This window comes from Chrysemys picta, chromosome 6, assembly GCF_011386835.1.
Source record: "Chrysemys picta bellii isolate R12L10 chromosome 6, ASM1138683v2, whole genome shotgun sequence".
Lineage (NCBI taxonomy): Eukaryota > Metazoa > Chordata > Testudines > Emydidae > Chrysemys > Chrysemys picta.
The window spans coordinates 24,632,035-24,645,921 of record NC_088796.1 but is presented as its reverse complement, the minus strand read 5'-3'; the positions used below and the strand labels follow the sequence as shown (position 1 = coordinate 24,645,921).

Here is a 13,887-nt window from a genome sequence, read left to right as displayed (position 1 = left end):
GTTGCATTCCATTCTAGGTGGATGAGCTGGGGTGGCTGTCCTGGTACAAGGATGGGAGAAGACTGGCAGAGAGCTAGCGTATGATGAGGGATGCCAGTATTGTATTTGATGTAATGTCTGGATTATGGTTGTGGGACTTTGTGCTAGGATTTGCTTTCTTATGGCTTGTGCATGGGACTTTTGTAACAAATTAACCCCACAAGGGCAAGACTATTTTGACTGTTTTGTAGGACTCTGAAAGGGGAAATTGAGACAGGTTACCTGTCCTGCTGGGTCTGGTCGGCACTCCAGGTGGGGCTGTCCTATGACGAGGATCTTATCTTTGTTACTAATAATCTGAAAACAAGGCTTTTAGGTTAGAAAATTGAAAATATCATGAGGAAAAAGTCTAAAATTGATATTTTTTTCCTCATTCCACTATTAGTACGCTAGAAGGAGACTGGTACAACAAAATGTTTAATACTACAGACACTTTCATTAACTGCTAAACTCTCATTAAAACTTGTATGATGCATGCCTTGCTTTACACTGTTGAGTTTAAGCACTGTCTTGGTGGTGTTATACCTTCTCTAATTAATTCTTTAAGATAGTTAATCTTTTACATTTGCATTAAGCCTTTCATCCAGAAGGACCTTGAAAATGTCTTCATGAACAAAGGTAAATTAAAAAACACCCTGACAACAGGATGTTGCCTCATGAAAATATGGTGCTATACAGAAAAAACACAGACAATATAGATACATATTTAACACATCTTTGTGTATTAGTGCCAGAAAACAACTAAGATGAGTGAAACCTTCTGCTTTGATGTCTGAGCTTTGAGAGTTGCTGTAATGGAGGGTAATTACGGAACAGTAATTGAAATTGGAGTTGTAGTAACTGATACCTTCTGTGACAGGTATTTAATAAGAAGCTGGAAGTTTTGGGCTGTCAGTTTTATTGTTAGGCTCATGGTAATTAGGGTTATTTGCAGAAGTGGCTGAAAGTGTTTGAAGTTGTAACATTAAATTTGACAATATGAAAAATACATCTGCAAGTACTTCAAAAAGCATAGTCAGTACAAAGATGGAAACTGGAGCTCTGGTAGTGAATGAAAAGAAGGTTTCCTCTTGGCGTCAGGTGCTAATCCAGCTTCTGTTTTAACTTTTATTTAGCTCTTCTTTCAGGCATTGTGGTCTGGAGAAATAGGCACAGTGTTGGGAAGCAGAAAGTACTGACTTCTAATCCTGGTTCTGCTGATGACTTGATGTGTGACCTTTGGCAAGTCACTTAACCATTCTGTCTCTGTTGCCCCAGCTGTAAAATTGAGATATCACTGTGTACTTATATCACAAGGCTAACTTCTTACTTTCTTTACAGTGCTTTGAGTATATGAAGAGCTATATACAAAGTGGTGTTATTATTGTATTCAATATATGTAATGAGATTATAAAATTGTATTGTGTTTAACCATTTCTTGGAGCTGTGACAGTTTGGCAATGAAATGGCTCTTTGGCTGAGGGTTGGCTGCTACTGAATAAGGGGATATATAGGAAAGTCTCTCCATACAAACAGAAAGGGAGGATTAGAAGATATAGGGGGCCTGTGGTCACAGGGGAGATGGCAGGAGAGCGCAAAGGAATTTATAGTGTGAACTGAGAGAGATGCAAGAGATTGAAGAGTTTCATAGGCCCTTCCTACACTCACACACTGTTATCAGAAACCATGTTTAAGTATGTGCCTTGTTAGCAGTATATTAAAACAGTTTTCTTGACCAAGGATGTTAATGTTCTATACAGGTTCCCAAAACTGTGCTATAGACTTGTGAACACAGTTTCATTATAATCTAGCCATGACTAGAGAGAGAGAGAGGACTCTGATAGGAGAGGGGTTTTTTTCTGCCGGGGACGGGGCAGGGGCATTAGGATAGGCTGGCCTTAGCGTGGGAATGGAGTGGGAATCCTGACAATGAGGCAACGGTGAGTGTGAGCCGAGAGGGAATGGGACATCCAAGTAGCATAAGTCACTTTACGTGTAGTCTGTTATTTAGCACTGATCTTATTTTCTTCCTTATGCATTAATATATTTTATGACATTCTTGTTAAGATTTTTAAAGGTAGAGAAATGGCTATTTTTGATTAGTAAGTTATAAAATTGTTACAATTACAAATAACTTGCCCTTACACATGAGGCAGCCCATAATATGCTCATATTCCCCTCTGTTAATCAGCCTCTTTTCTTCCTCACCTCCTCCATCTGTTGCCGAAAATCCTTTATCCACTTACCTCCTACTTTTTATTGGATCTTGACCAGCACATGCTAAGCTAAAATAGAAGTAAAGCTGAAAGCTCTGTTGATCTGAAAGGTCCAGTGTTGGGGGGGATTAGCCATTTCTTTCATCGTATCGTGCAGGTTTTGGTGACTGCAGTTATCCTTCTCTGAATTTCAGCTGATGCCTCCTGTGATAAGCATAATAGTTACGTCTTGTTTTTGGAAATTTGATCTATTGAAGAGGTAAAAGAGAACAATGAAAATAGATTGTGTAACAGTTACTGTTTCAGATTTTCAAATGAATGTGTGGCGCTATAGTGCCACACAATCTATACTTACAATTAGAAAGACAATTTAGATATCTTTAAGGAATTATCATAACAGTGTCTATGGTTCCTCACTCCCTCTTTGCGAGCAGGTTATTTTACTTCCTAAATTCTTGGACCATATTACAAAGATTGATTGGGTTCTAATCACGGTGGAACTGGGATATACCCTGCAATTCACCTCTATCCCCCTACCAACCCTTTTCAGGGTCCATTCTCACATGATCATACTCATTCAAGAAGTTTAGTCTTTGTTATGGCTAGGGGCTATAGTAGAGGAACTACCTCTCAGCTTCACAACAAGTGATTCTATTCCCGTTATTTACTCATTTCAAAGTCCAAGGGAGGCCTCAGATCTATTTTAGACCTGCAAAACCTCAACATATACATTTTAAAAAAAGAGCTAAAGTTTCATGGAGTACCCTAGCATCTGTTATTTCATTCCTAGATCCCAATCACTAGTTTGCTGCCCTCAACTTAAAGGATGTCTGCTTCCATTTGGCTATTACTAGAATCAAAGCTGGTTCTTAAGGTCCACTGTTGATTATCAGTTTATGGTCTTCCCCTTTGATCTGTCACAAGCCCCTCAAGTCCCCACAGAATGCATGACCAGTAGCTGCAGCACATCTCAGGAAGGCAGGGGTCCAGGTGTACCCATAACTGGATGACAAGTTTGTTGGCTGGTTCTCAACTTGACCCCTATGAGAGCATATTCTCAGATGAGGTTCCAGGAGATATTGGAACTATGTAAAGACTTCAAGGCATAACCTCATATGACAGTGAGGAACTGCCTAAAACTTCTAGGTCATGTCATCTTGCACATACATGACTCCCTATGCCAGACTTCACCTCAGAGTCATGCAGAGGTGGTTGAAGTCTGTCTACTCTTCCTCTCATCATCCACTGGACATGCTAACTCATGTGCCTGCAAATGTTTAGCCATCTATAGCCGGGGGATGGACCCTGTCAATGTATGCAGCAGGGTTCCTGTTGCCCCAATCCTCCCCTCCATGATGCATTTTTTGTTTTTTTGGTTTTTTTTTCAGTTGGAGAGCTAATCTAGGAGATTTTCAGACTCAGGGTCTCTGATCAGATCAGAACTCTCTCTCTCTCCACATCAGTGTTTCAGAGTGTCAAGTAATCTACCTGGCTCATCAAGTATTTCTTCCCTACATTAAAGGTTGTTCTGTGCAAGTGCTCACCAACAGCACTGCTGCAATGTTTTATCTAAACAAGCAGAGGTGCCAGGTCAGAGCCCCTCCATCAAGAAGCAATGAACTTGTGGGCTTTCTGCATCCAAAAACAGAACTACTCTCAAAGCATCTCACCTCCCCAGTCACCAGAACTGTCTAGCAGACCATCTCAGCAGAGAGCAGGAATAGTGCCTCAGTCCTGACATAGCAAAATCTATTCTTCAGATTGGGGGAGTGCCAGAAATGGACCTATTTGCCAACAAAACAGGAAGTGTCACCAGTTCAGTTCAACTGCAGGTCACAGCCCAATGCCTTCCTACTGTTTTGGAGGGGGAAACTTCTATATACTTTTCCTCCCATACCTATTGTGCTGAGAGTTTTGTTCAACCTCAAACAGGATCACACTATGCTAATTTTGATAGCACTAGCCTGACTTCATCAGTTTTGGTTCTTGGACCTGTTGAGTCTTTCAGTTTGACATCCCATATCTCTCCCCTGAGGTCTCAGACATAGTTTTGCAGGACCACAGCCAGATTCTGCATCTCAACCCCCTCAGTCTACATGTGGGGGAGTCCAGTCACTGAGCAGACTTTTTTCCCTTGGAGTTCAGAATGTTCTTTTAAATATCAGAAATCTCTCCAGCAGTTATACTACCTCAAGAAATGGAAGATGTTTTCTGTATGGTCCCAGCAGAAAGATATTTCTCCTTCCTGGGCTCCTATTTAGTTTATTCTGGATTACCTACTTCACCTCATGGAAAAAGGACTCTGTCAGTTCCCAGAGAGTTCAAATAGCAGCTATCTCTGCATTCCATCCTCTGGTGGGGGAGGATTTGTTCTTGTTTTGTTTTCCAACCCTATGACTGTAGTCAACTGTGCAAAGACGTGGTGGAATCTCAGCAGCCTCAGAGTTTTAGTATGCTCTACCAGAGCACAAGCAACGTTGGCTGCTTTCTTAGGTCATGTTCCCATCAGTGACTGCAAGTTGGTCTTCTCTTCATACCATCACCACTCATTTTGTGCTCTCTCAGGTCTCAAGAGACGATGCTAGAGTTGGGAGAGTAGTGCTGCAGTCTTTCTTTAGGTAGCCTCTGATATTCACTCCATCTGGAACTGCTTTGTGAGTTACCTAAATTGGAATGGACATGTGCAACACATCTCTAAGAACAACAGTTACCAAACAGATGTGACTTATTTTTTTTTCTTCCAGTGGCTTCTTTGATGTAGATGTTGAATGAGAGAATTCCTCTTACTGACTTTCCCCGTGTGAGGACTCTAGAGCTGGATCATCAGTTGCCTATCATTCTCCTCTAAGCTCGGTCTGGAGGAAGGATTTGAGACACCTCATTGCATTCCCACTAACCTGAGCAATGTCTCACGGGCAGTGGTGGATTAGCCACTGGGCTGAAGGGGCCCGGGCCCAGGCACCCTAGCCAATTGGGGGGGGCCCAGAAAAATGGGTGCCCTGCTCTGCTTGCCAGCCTGGTGCTCCTGCCGGTCTGGCCCAGGGCCCCACAAAACCTCAATCTGCCTCAGCTCACAGGCCAGATAGCAGTATTTCATGTTCAAAGGTGTCAGGTGCTGCAGAGTGATCAATAGAACTAAACACATGAATGTTTGCCCCTTGTCCATCCGTGTGACAAGGGCCGCTTTTGTTCCAAATCCCAGCCTGAAGACAATTGAGAAGGGTCAAGTTTGTTTGCAGTGGATATGTTTAGTTGACACTAGCTGTTGCTCTTTATCTTGCTCAGCTTGCTCAGAAGACATTAAGATGAGACACTGGGTGGTATTAGGTGAGTAGGCTACATCAGGCAATAGCTTGCTGATTATTGCATGTTTTATGTTGGGTGAATTAAGGGCTTGTATCAAATTTGCAGGGCACAGTTTGGATTCTCTCAAAATTTCTGTATGCTCTTAAGTATGCAAGGGCAAAATTTGGAGAAGGATGGTGTTGTGGTGTTGGACCTGTGCCAGATATTCACATCCTTCCTCCTAGAAAGGTCTCCCATGATGTGGATGGGTGATACTGTGAAATAACCTGATAGTACTACCCATTGATAAAGATTGGGTTCTGGAATATATTAATGAAATCTGAATTGATAGATTGATTCATAGTCTAAAACTCTACTGATATGATTGGGTGGCTACTAGGAAAAAAAGAAAGAAACTCATTGCTTCTGTCTCTTTGGTTTATGAGAAGATTTGGCATTTGGTTTTAATAGTTTTTTGTATGTAATGTTACTATTGCAAAGTCACGTACTGAAATGCTGGGATGAAGCTTGCTCATGCCATGTTAATCCAGTGACCTTGTGCATATTCGCTATGACAGTCTTATTCAACATAGGAAGTCTGTGGTGGAGCCAGAAATAGAATTCAACTCTCCTAGCTTCCAGACAAGTACCTTAACCACAATTTGTTACTTACAAATCTGTCATTCACTGTCCATCCTGTGCTCTGACTGAGGCAGGGGTCCAGTAGGTAGTCTGATCATGTAATTAAAAATTGTGTAAATAATGCATGCATACATGGGGGACAAACTGAGATTTCAGACAACCTTAATTGAGGGGTTTCCTTGCTTTTCAGTGCTTGACTTTGCAACTTTAACATTCTTTTTACATACTATTTTTATAACATTTTTCTAGGTATTTTTTAAAAAGGAAAGTTAAACTTAGTGCCATCATGTGGAAACATTGACTCCCAGCATGGGTCATCACCAGGATTTGAATTTAGCACCTTTAAATAAACAGCACAGACCTCTACCACTTGAGCTAAAAGACTAACCAAAAGCGGAAATAAGCTGGTATCCTGTATGTGGCCCAGCAACTAGAGGAGACAACTATTTTCGTAGACAGCAGTGGAATGTTGGGAATCAGGATTTTTAGGTTTTGTTCTTAGTTTCAGTGAGGAGTGGTTTAGTTTACTGAGTGGGGCTGAGAGCATGCTCAGTGCAGGTAAAATGTTGAGAGATATTAGCAGCAAGCTTCTAAAAAGCTCTACTGAGCATATGCAAATGGTGACTGTCAGCGACATAACTTGTTCAAATCTGGCTAAATTATATTAGGGATAGCAAAAGGAACTTCTCTAAACCTAGGACTATCTCTCCACCAAATGTCAAGTTGTGCTTCAAACCAAGGAGTCACTAGAACTCTCCAAAGAAATATGCAGGGACAAACAATATCCTTACCAAAACTATTTTCCCCAAGCTCATTCTCAGAAATGGCTGAACCATTTTTGCTGAAACTTAGGCCATGTCTACACTACAAAATTATGTTGACCAAACTTTTATGTCTGTATACAGCCACTGCAGTTAGTAAATTACCTGTGTGTGCACACTTGGCTCATTGTGTCAGCGGTGCGTGTCCTCCCCAGGAATGCTTGTATTGACTGTATTGTCAGTGTGGGGCATTGTGGGATGGCTTCTAAAGGCCAGTAATAGTGGACATAAGCAACGTAGTATCTACACTGACATTATGTCGACCTAATTACATTGACTGTGACCCTATGGTGCTTGGGGAGGTGGTAGTACTAAAATTGGTGTAGAGAGGCACTTACGACAGCAGGAGCCAAATTTAAGTGAAGACCCTTCCACAGCTAGGTTGATGCAAGGCAGCTTATGTCAACCTAATCATGTAGTGTAGAGGAGGCCTTAAACCCAATAACAATCTAACTTATAGGTAAAGCATGGGAAATTTCAGCTCAAACAATTAGTTTGGCAAAATTACAAGCCACTGAAAACAGGAGTTTTTAAGAGAATGTGTTAGGCAACTTTAACTATAGGTGGTACTTCTAGGAGCACATATAATTAGCTGTCTCAGATCACTTCTTTACTTTGTGTCTCACCGTTTTGCTCAACACTTTCTTTCTAAAGGGGAATCTGAACCAAATTTCAGCAACTAATTAATGTGTGTGGAATGATCTCCAGTGTATAATTTGTGTTTGTATGTTGGGGTTTTAGGAAATTTGGGAAAAATTGAATAGTGGGAAAACCTGACTTCTGTCCCCCACTTCCCAATGCACATTTGCTGCTGCCTGAACAGCAACATTGTGATATCGGAGATAATCAGCTGCTCCTCCCTCACTCCCTCCAGTTTGTTCATATACATTGGTAGAATCGCTATTGCCTAAGTTATAATGGCAATGGCTGCCTTTGATAATTGATTTACCTCAGACTAGCATAACACTTTTACAAAGAAAGGTCCTGGGAAGAGCAGTAACAAAATCAGACTAGGTTTTGATAAAGTCCTGTGCACGTTTGGGTTTGTACTGTTTCTTTTCAATTTGTTACTTGAGTTATTTTGTAACTTTCAAGGGTTACATGAAAATAAGATACAATATATCTGAAAAGGAGCTGTAATTTTGTTTATAGGCTTGTTACAAATTGGTGGGGCTGTGCCTTTATGATTATTTACCTTTTATTAAAACAAACAAACAAAAAAGTAATTCTAAAGGTCTCTACTCTTTTGTTACACAGCTAAAAATCATTTAGAAGATAAGTACAATTTAATTTGCATTTAAAAACAAATTGTTTTGAATACAGTTTAATTTGATCAATATACTGATCAACATGTCACTGAGTGGAGAGACTGTCACAAAGATAACAATAGCAATAAAATATGTTGGAGATAACAAATGTGTAAGTGTTTTGTTTAAATAGCACATGTTAAATATTTTTCTATTAAAAACTAAGGAAATTCACAAACAAAAATTTCATTTAATGTTAATAAAGGTTGCTCTCCTCAGTAAACTAAACCATAAAAAATTAGGAAATACGAAGTTAATGACTCCCAAGTTAAGATAGATCAGATGAATGTTGCCCATACATGATCTCATTTTTATTTTTTACACAGGACCACTGGTTCCTTCAGTGCACAGGACCTACTCTGGGGGTGAATCAGTGTTGTGTACTAAGGAGGCTGTTGTCTGTATCACCCCTTCCTCATTTGTTGCAGAAGTTGGAAGGCTTGTACTATTTGAAGTACCAAGGATGGGCGGATGTAGGCCCACCCAAAACTAAAGGCTCTGTCCCTCAATTAAGGGGGAGGAACCACTGATGCAGGCAGGAGAAAGGGTGAGGTCAGAAGTAAAGAATCAGGGAACTGGAAGGGGACATCAAGCAGAGAACCCTGGACAGCACCCACTGCTTCTCCAAGGCATCCAAGGGAGGCAGTGGACACCTCCCAGAGGAACTTTATCCAGAGGCATGACTGAACAAGGGACTAGAAATAGGCCCTACAGGCAGAGTGCTCCCCATCCAGCTTCCTCCTCTTGGTGTGATGGATGGCCATCTTGGCGAGCACCAAAAGAAGGCTGACGAGGAGGTCTTGCAACTTTATGGGGCCACAGTGTGTGTGTGGATCAGGAGGTGCAGAGCAAAGTGCAGCCAGAACCTCAGTAGGAGATTCTGGAGGAGCTGGAAGACGGGCTCCAATCTGATGCACTGTAGGTAAATGTGCACCAGGATCGGCCTCTCACCACAGAAAGGACCGGTATTGGGGGAATTCATGAACCGTGCTAGGCACACACCTATGCTCGTGGCTCCACGTACGAGCCACCAACTAATATTCCTGGTGGTCCCTGGGACCAGAGTGGAGTACAAACTGTCCCACCAAGGATCCTCACCATCCTCACGTCACAGCAAGGCCCACCACTTGGTGTCAGGATGGGACACAAGGACAAGGAAGTGGATGGTATGAAGCATGAGTGTATACAGATGTTCTCTGGGCACGGTTTGAAGGCAGATCGACCTGGAAGGTGTGAAGTGAATGAGGTAGGTGATGTAGGAAGAGAAAGGATGATCTCCTGGTTAATACAGTTGAATGCTGCCTTGGAGAACTGGATTCTATCCCTGCCTTTGCCACAGAGTTCCTGGGTGATGCTGGGCTAATCTCTTAAAGCAAACTTCACTTCTGCCTATAATTAAATCCTGTACCTAACACACATGCCCGGGGGCAGAATTAAAGTTGTTTGGGCAATGTTTATTCTGGTATTTTCAGGACTTTGCAGCTCTTTAATCCTTAACTTTGCATTTCCTAATGTTCCATGGTTTAGTTTGATGAGAGCAACCTTAACTAATGTTAAAGGAAGTTTGTTGTTTGTGAATTTTCTTTCTTTTGCTACAGAAAAGAATAGAGAACTGTGTGCAGAAAAGAAACCTGCATATTTATCATCAAAGAGCAATTTAAAAAAAATCTAAAATTAGTTGTTAGAGTTCCAGTGTTCTTAGCGGGGTGGTCATTATTAGCTGGCTCTGTACACTCTGTACACTCACCATATACATAGAATATGATCTCTAACTGGAGAGCGTTGAGGCAGTGTGAAAGTAAAATAGTCTTCTGAAAATCCTGCATTTAACAACACCTCATAATTTATATTTCTATATCAACACTTTCATCCTTAATTATTGTCAAAAGCTTTGTCCTTCTTGGATTTGATTTCTGTATCTCTTCATACTGGTTTGTAGTGGGGATGGAAACATTTCAGAAGCTAGAGAAGTTCAGTTCAGCCAGTATACCAATTCTTGATTCTTGAGAGTAATTTCAGACATCTTTTTGTGTCATTGAGTTTTCTAATACTCCTTGGTTTTAGACAGACTGGATGAATGTATTTCTTATAATTTACAAAATGCCACTGATATACATGGTACATTACAGAAAAGAAGACAAGCTCCCTGTTCCAAGCTGTTTACAATCTCATTTACATAGATAACGTCTAAAGAAATGGCAACAGACCTGGGGAAGTTGGGAAAAGGAAGCCATTATAATTTGCCATTTGGCTTCGTGGGCCTTCAGATATTTATTGCTTCAGTAATACTTGTTTCACATGTTGCTTAATTGTTTTTCATTAAAGCATAACTTAGATGTATATGATCATTTCAAATCTGAGAGTGAATTGTAAAATTATTAGCCAAGGGTGTTCTTTGCAATCTGTTTTGCAAAATGTTTCTGCTAGTAAAAGCCAATGAAACACCATAGAACTGGTTTTACACTCTGCCAGTTTATTCCAAGAAACTTATTTGGGCTGCTGAATCTTGTTTTCAGCCATTCTTCCTGCAAAGCACCTGTGGTGGGTGGAGGCTTCTTTTTAAATTTCTTTCTGTGTCTTCATCTTCTTCCAGTTGGCTAAAGCTCAAATAAGTAGGCAGGCCCTTTTTACATTTGAACATTTAAGCAGCTAAAAGGTTCATAGACATAAAATAATTTTAGGGTCCCCTTGTTGGCAAGCACGCCTTTAATGTTCATTAGATGCAAGATGGTCCCCTTTTCGCCTACTGTCATGCCCATTTCTTAGGATGGCATTATGCATCTTATAAATGGCTCACATGCTTGTCATTAACATAAGTGTACTGTGAGTGCCAAGCAACAAGTGATCTTGAGCATGTTATGTGTGCCATCTTATCTCTAGAAAATTTCTCCTCTGAATTAACAGTGTATACTGCCTAATTTTTATGTCACATTTTGACACACATTTCAAAAACTTGGGGTGAAATTCTGCCTCGTTGAATTCAGTGGAGTCTGGATTTCACCCTCATTGTCTAAGTAGTTCCTAATTCTCATGTTCCCGGGGAACACTGGTTTTAGAATTATGAAGTCCACATGGGGTATCAAAATCTAACAGAAAAGCATGAATTGCAAGCTGAAGAGATCAAGCTTGTGATAAGTTAAAACGTTGTAGTTGAAAATCATTCCTCATTAACTACCATCCCTGACATCACAACATGGTATTCCTAATTCAGCACATATCCTCTATTAGACACAACACTACATACCCGAAAACATCAGCTAATACAGATAAAGCTTTCTGGATCAGCTGTCATGCAGTCTCTGGCTATTTCTGTGGGCACACACTTCATATTCACTCTCCAAAATATACTGATCATATTTCATATGTACTGTAGCTCTAGTTGTTGTTTACAATAAGTTATTCCCCCTCTAGGGGCACCAAAACAGAACTGTGTGGAAATATTCACACTCAAAGCCTAAGCAGCAGTTTTGGGGTGTTCTGCTGATTTCACTAGAAATAAGGTTGCTCCATAGCAGAGGGCACTACATGAGACCTAAGGCTTATGGACCAATGGAAGATTTCTTCTCCCCCTCCGTCCCCCACACCAGTGGTTCCCAAACTGGGATTTGCGAAATATTACAGGGGGAATTCCCTAATGGTGGACAGAGCAGTTCCTAGAGACCCTGGGCAGCACCGGGCCAGCAGCCCAGAGTCCCTGGACTTCCAAGAGCTAAGCAGATCAAAGCAAGTATATATATCACACTGAGGAGATTTAAACTTCAAGACTCCTTATAGCAGTGGGTCTCAAACTTTTTTACTGGCGACCCCTTTCACATTGCAAGCCTGAGTGCGACTCCCCCCCAGTAAATTAAACACCTTTTTAAATATATTTAACACCATTGTAAATGCTGGAGGCAAGTGGGGTTTGGAGTGGAGGTTGACAGCTTGTGACCCCCTCATGTAATGACCTCATGACCCCCTCAGGGGTCCCGACCCCCAGTTTGAGAACCCCTGCCTTATAGGAAATGGAAAGGGAGGTGGATATTTTTTGCTGTTTTAAAATTAAATAGGCAGCTTGTATTGTTTTTAAAATTATTATGAAGAACAAGTTTAAGCTTTGTTGTAACGTGTGTTGTTTGCCTCGACTACTCAAGATCTGAATGCTTGTGTAGGAGGAACTCTTTGAGTTGGCTTCTTAAATATCTTCATGCTGTTTCACATCTGATACTCCTTGATGAAACATAGAAGCCTTGTCTTATAACAGGCTTATTCAAAGTGATACAAGCCATGAAAGTGAGATCTTGGAAGTGTTGCCATTTTCATAATGTAATAAAAATACTGTAATGATAAATAATAATAGCATGTAATAAGCATGTCATAAAAACAAATTTTATATTTCCAAGATCACTGCTTTTATAATTTAATACTCGGGTACAGGAGAAAATCCCTAGAAATATTCATTTTTAGGAGGGGGTTCGCGAGACTTGACATTTTCGTGAAAGGGGTTCACGGGTGGTTAAAGTTTGGGAACCATTGTCTCACACACACTTCTGTTAGCCATGCATCACTAGATCCTAATATTTTGGATGGCTATTAGCGTCCCTTGATTTTATAATCCGCCAACAGCCTGCTCTGGGTTTCCTGGAATGGGGCTAGATAGTGGAGTGCACTGCTACTGTAATAATGTAGCCTCAATAAACAGAGAAAATGAATATATGGCTATTTGCTCATCTTAAATCCCAACCAGGGATGTTATTACAAGTTATATGCATATCTAGCATTTTGACTAATCCTTGTTACCGCCAAGAAAACACCTTAACCTGGATTACTACATGAGCAGTGGGGAAGAACGTCCAAGTGAAAAATGAAGGGAACCTGTAGGATTCAGTCAGCGAGAAGTTACACTCCTGTTATGAAAACAGAACGTATCGAAATTTAACATGTAGAGTAATCAGTGACAGTGTTTTGAGCATTTACAAGATAATCTATACGGAGTGAGCAGTAATAAAATAGTAGAAAAGAGCTACTTGAACAATTTCCCAAATGAACTAGCGACTCCAGTACAGAAGGGATACACAAGGCCCTCTGTTTCACTTTAGTGCCACATAAGCTTGTAGGGCCAAATCCTGGTCATGCTGAAGTCATGTGGCAAACCTCCCATTGATTTCAATGAGACCAAGACTTGGCAATTAATGTGGGTCTTGAGGTAAAGCTTAAGTAATATATTAGGCCTTGTCTCTCTACGCTATGGTGAATTTTAACATTGAGGTAGTATATTAACTACAGTAGCTATTATTCGGTGCCTGAAGACATTCCTGTTTCTGTAAAAATCCTCTTCTGGGCTACAGCTACAGCCCTTAGCATAAATTATTTGGTACGTCATTGATCATATTTCTTCTTCCCAGAATATTGTTGCATTTCTGAATACAGCTCCTAATAAGTCTGTAATTTTAAATCTCTAGTTGAAAATTAAAGCACTTTATATCTTCAAAGAGAATTTAAAAAAAATAACCAAACTGTGAACTCCCTCGGGCAGGAATCATGATTAGTGACTGGCACATTGGGTAAACTATTGTAAATAAATACATAATAGCTAAGTGCTTAAATCTCAGCAGAGGG

General features: G+C 40.6%; 1 protein-coding gene across 16 annotated transcripts in view; it reads left to right on the top strand.

Annotated features, from left to right (window-relative positions):
- The window catches only part of PRLR (prolactin receptor), a 341,587-nt gene that overhangs the window by 72,250 nt on the left and 255,450 nt on the right, over positions 1–13,887 (top strand). The gene's annotated exons all lie outside the window — the stretch shown is intronic.